This window comes from Rhinolophus sinicus, linkage group LG05 (assembly GCF_036562045.2).
Source record: "Rhinolophus sinicus isolate RSC01 linkage group LG05, ASM3656204v1, whole genome shotgun sequence".
Classification (NCBI taxonomy): domain Eukaryota; kingdom Metazoa; phylum Chordata; class Mammalia; order Chiroptera; family Rhinolophidae; genus Rhinolophus; species Rhinolophus sinicus.
In genome coordinates this window covers 143,286,896-143,292,895 of record NC_133755.1, presented here as the reverse complement: position 1 = coordinate 143,292,895, position 6,000 = coordinate 143,286,896, and positions in this window count along the sequence as shown.

Here is a 6,000-nt window from a genome sequence, read left to right as displayed (position 1 = left end):
AATAAAATCACTATTGTCTTATTTTTGCTACTTATATAACTTGTTACTTATCCAACGTGTTATTATTTTGGTACCTAGTGATGCAAAACTTTGCACAAAAAAGGGTACAAATTTCTCACTAAAAAAAAAAGACAAACAAAAATAAGCAGCTGAACTCAGAGCAAAGTTCTCCCAAGAAATGCCAGTTTATATCTGCAGTGCTAGGATTGTCAGAGATGACAGGGCAAACTGATTTTAACATTCACTTCAAGCAAATAAATTTTCACTGTAAATTCAAAAGTATATGACCATAATAAGGTATTAAATTTTTATTGAATTAAATATTCCATTGAAGCATGCTTAAGTCAAAAGGAAGGGACTAAGTTTCTGAACCTTCAGTAGATCAGAGGAGGAGTAAACAATTGTGTCATAGTAAATCTTTCATACTCATCTATAAGCACTAGAAAATAAATTCTGCTGGCATCGATGTATAATCAGTTTTTTCCCTTGTAAGCTAAAGACCTAAATAATTGTAATAATTTTCCTCAAAGAGATATAATAAGTATGAATTAGATCATGAATACAGAGCTATGTGTATGTATCTTATCAGTGGTTATGTTCATGTAAATATGAAACATTAAGAAACAATAAATCATTAGTATTTTTTAAGTGCCAGGCACTATACCATGGGCTTCAAGATGCATTATCCCACTCGGTCATTTTGATAGAATCTAGGGAAAAAACTAAGTCATTTATATTGTTTACTATTAGAACTAAGCCCACACCCAATCTGCTTCTGAGTGTTAAACTTCATACAATTTGCCAAAGTCTTAGTAACTTCTAAGATGAGTATTTTTTATTCTAGTGCTATTTGACATCTTAAGGTAGATTCCAACTAGTTTTATGAGGGCACTTTCTTTTTCACAAAAGAAAGCTGATTTTTTAAATTGAATTTTCGAAAGGAGCCAACATTATTAACACCTATTGGTTAACAAGAAGATTTGTCCCATTTGGCTAGAGTCTGACCATTTACATCAATAAAGATCTTTCTTTAAAAACCTATTGCCATCTACTTGATTCATGTAACATAGAATCTGCACAGATTTTGCTTATTTTTCATTTAGTATCCTAGACTTTAATCTCAGTGGCTCATAGATCATCTTAAAATTACCAGAACAAGAAATTATTTATCTAATTTTAAAACTTGTGTCTTTGGACTAGGAAATAGTAAATGTTTCTGTTCCCTCATTTATAGCATGTCTTGTAAAATTGTGCACAAATAGTGACAAAATGGACTATTCAGATTTATTGCCTTTAAAAAAGGGATTAGAATGTATACATATCAAATTTCTTTAGCTCAAAATATCCTGAAAGTAGCAACCTTTTCAATTATTCTTGCCAATCACCAACAGTAACTGTGTTTTGATTGCATCAGAAACTGCCTTCCTCTCTTGATATTCTTTGTAGCTGTTTAAGTAGATTTATTCCAGGTAGTAATCCTTATTTTCATCACTGTCAAATGCACTCTACACTTGGATGGATAAAGTTAGATGACAGAATAATATTTCCTTGATTATAGTTTTCACAAAAGGCGTCTTTGTTTATATGTCCTCCTACCTGACTATTGATTGATTACATCCCAACTCTTCAATCGTCTTCACCTTCATTTCCTCCCAGGGTTTTTCAAAACTCAATTTTAATAAGAAACTTCACTCAAAAAAAAAAGTTAGTTTTATTCAGTTTATACACATGCCTATAACCTAAGAGACAGAAAGTGCCCACATGCCTTTTGTCAGTAATGCATGACTATACAAATTCCCTGGTTTTGGAAACAGTAATAAAGCCATTGGTTTCTTTCCCCAAATCAATCATTAGACTTTTGTATTTTCCTGATTTCTTAAAGGAAAATATCTGTTTGCCGTTTTACTTATGCTATTGAACAGGAAACCCAACTTCCCATTATAGAAATTTTTAGAATAAAGTTGATTTGGATTCAAATAATAGTTAAAACAAACACACATTTAACACTTTTTATATGCTAGTTACTATTCTAAGACTTTACCTTTATCGCTCGTATATCATTAATACTACCCCAAATTCTATGAAGTATGCTCTATATCTTTCTCCATTTTACAAATGATGACAATGAGGCTCAGATCTGTAACTACAAAGGTGATTAAGAAACTTTTCCAAAAGGTGAATGGATTTAAAAACAAAACAAAAAAAACAACTTCCAATGTTACACATCTACTGTCTTAAATAAATTAGTATCTTTGCAATTTGAGTCCACAGCCTATAGTCTTAACTACTACATTATATAAAGTGTTCAACACAGTGCCTAGAGCACAGATCATTATCAGTTCAAATGTTTATTCTCTTACTTTTTTTCACCTTTAGATACCTATGTAATCAATTCTTATAAAGGTTCTTTTACTTATCATTCTTACGATCACATTCTTTAAAATTTCCGATGAAGATGGTCATTCTCCAGGCCTGAACAAAACCAGCCCTGAACCACCCATGAGTTTGCTGCAAAATAGACAAAAACTCAACATACTAGGACTTCTATTTGCAAATCTTCTAAGCCATCAGATATATTAAAATCCTGAACTGATGGCATATATGGAAGATTTGGCAGGACTTTACCCCAAGGGAAGAGAAAATGGTGACTGGAAGAAAACATTTTGAATCTTTGTTGAGATAAGAGAAATGTAGAAACTTGTGATTTTCAGAACCAAATTTCTCTTACGTGCATCTTTTGCGACAAAAGTCAGCGATTTCCAAATAACATTCCAATTTGGTACATTCTTTCTCAGAAGATTATCATGAAGATGTGAGAATAGGAGAGAACTTGAATTTAGCTGTACAAACTTTAATAAATATTTGACTGCCTCAGATATGCATTATTTTCACGTATTCATTAAAAAAGAATTTAAGTGCTACCAGGCATTAAAGTAGATACAGATATAGAATAACAACTAATGTACTATGACTTCTCTTAAAGGATTATCGGATATTGGAAAAGACACATAAATAAATATAAATTAATAGATAGCATGATTATAATGGACAAAGGCCATAGTAAGTGTATGGTTGTACAAAGGATGGACAGCCCACTTATCTTTGAGAAGAGGAGGTAGCAAACAGAGGTGAGAAATAAGTGTTTTAGAGAGAGGGAGCATCCTATGCAAAGGCCCTGATTCTAGAAAGCATCTAAAATATATGGCGTGTTTGTTTCTGGATTCTCACTTCTGTGTGTCTTTTTTTCTGCTAAAATCATGCTGTTTTGATTATTGTTGTGCTATAATAATAATTTGCAGTCAGGGAGTGTGGCCTTGTTCTTTATTCTCAGGATTGCTTTGGATATTCAGAGTCTTTTATGATTCCATACAAATCTGATAATTTTTTTGTTCTATTCACTTAAAAAATGCCACTGGGATTTTGATAGGGATTACATTAAATCTGTATATTGCTTTGGGTAATATGGCAATTTTAACTATGTTCATTCTTCCAATCCATGAACATGAAATACCTTTTCATTTCTTTGCATCGTCTCCAATTTATTCTAATAATGTCTTGTAGTTTTGGGTGTATAGGTCCTTCTCATCCTTTGTTACGTTTATGCCTAGACATTTTATTATCTTTGTTGTAATTGCAAAAGGAATTTATTTTTCGTTTCTTTTTCTGAAATTTCATTGTCGATATATAGAAACACAGTAAATAGAAGACTGGAACCAATAAATCGCATAAAAGGAAGCACAAGTACTAAACTTATGGAACTTGGGTTTAGAGAGGAGTTTATGAATTTGACCTCAAAGCAAGGGAAGTAAAAGCAAAAATAAATTAATGAGACTATATCAAACTAAAAAACTTCTGCACAGCAAAAGAAACCAGCAACAAAACAAAGAGGCAACCAATCAAATGGGAGCATGTATTTGCAGACAACACCTCTGAGAAGGGGCTGATATCCAAAATACATAAAGAACTCATTCAACTCAAACAACAACAAAATAACCACAAATAATCTAATTAAAAAATGGGCAGAGGACCTGAACAGACACTTTTCCTGAAAAAGACATGCAAACAGCCAACAGATATATAGGAAGATGCTCAACTTCACTAGCTGTTAGGGAAATGCAAATCCAAACCATAATGCCATACCACCTCACACCTGTTAGAATGGCTATTATCAAAAAGACAAGTAGTAACAAGTATTAGAGAGATTGTGGAGACAAAGAAACCCTCATACAGTGCTGGTGGGAAGGTAAATTGGTACAGCCACTATGGAAAACGGTATTGAGATTCATCAAAAAATTGAGAATAGAATTACCATACAACTCAGCGATCCCTCTTCTGGGTTTCTATCCAAAAAAATCTGAAAACATTTTTCCATAAAGTATGTACCCTATTTTACTGCAACATTATTCACAGTGTCCAAGACATAGAAACAAATGAAGTGTCTCTCAATAGATGATTGAATAAAGAAGATGTGGTACATGTATACAATGGAATATTACTCTGCCATAAGAAAAGATGAATACTGCCATTTGCGACAACATGGATGGATCTTGAGATTATCATGCTAAGCGACATAAGTCAGTCAGAAAAAGTTCAGAACCAGATCACTTCATTCATATGTGGAATAAAAAACTGAAAGCCACAAATGAACAAGACAAGTGAAGAAACAAAAATTCATAGACACAGACAATAGTTTAGTGGTTACCAGAGGATAGGGGGGAGTGCAGTGGTAGAAGAGGGTTAAGGGGGTAAAACATAGGGTAATAGAAGGAGAATTGCCTTTGTGTTGGGAACACAAATGCAGTATATAGATAATGTATTATAGTATTGTACACTTGAAACCTGTGCAATTTTACTAACCAATGTTACCCCAATAAATTTAATAAACATATATGTAGCATGTCAATACCTTTAACTTCTGAGTGATGTACTTCAATTTCCTTTTCCAGTTGTTTGAACAATATGTCTCCAGTAAAACTTTCATATTTAGAAAATGACAGACAATTTATTCTCTCTGTACGAGCTCACACCATTAGAGTAGTCTTTCTCTACCCAGATATTATCCTCAGAATGTCTGTACTTGTTAACACTCAGTATTGCATCACATGCTACCATAATTCTTCTTATCTATAATTTGGCATCAAGTTTAAAGCCATTATATAATGTGTTAGTATTGTAATTAACTCAAAATGATTGAAGCACATTTTTAATGTCCTTAAAAAACAGAGTGAAGTTTGTCAGGGTCACATTTGACAAAATATGTTGTGATAAAAGAGACATTTGGGTGGTACTTGGAAAATATATTATCTTTCATTTTCTAAGAAATGGTATGAGATAATTCTGTTATTTCTTTAGAATTCAAATGCCTCATGTACTGTTTAATACCTTATTAAAGATGGAAAACAGTCTCTTTCCTGATGTTAGCTACCATGGAGTTAACACCCGAGTGTGTGTTGAATCAGAGGGAATGTTACTACCTGGCATTTGGGCTGCAATACTTGAATCTGTGAACACTTGATCATGAACTCCCTGAAAGGTTAAAACAAAAGTTTCTGATCACTTTAAAATATTCAGAACTTATCTTCCATAATAAAATTTTTGTTATTGCCTTTTAAATCAACTGATTTTTAAGAAAGTACATTTTTCCATACACATAACATTCAATTTTCATATAATTTTACTTTCTTTTTCTGAAGTAAATGTTTCTAAAAGAGGTTTGCATTTTGTTTTCAGTAAGACTGACTCAAATCCCTACCACACTAATCTGCTTTCCTCAGTGCTTTTTATATACTCATAGTTTTCTCCTAATAGCATCTCATCTGTTGTTTGGCTTTGTGTTTTGGACCTGCTGTTTGTTTAAAGGCATACCAGTACTTAGGATATTGCAAAGGAGGAGGTATGACGATGCTATTATAAAAAAGTACTATAAAGCTCTTTCAAGAAAAAAAAAAAAAATTATCTCCTGGTAATTTAGAGACTTGCTCAGCTTAACGAAACAAAACA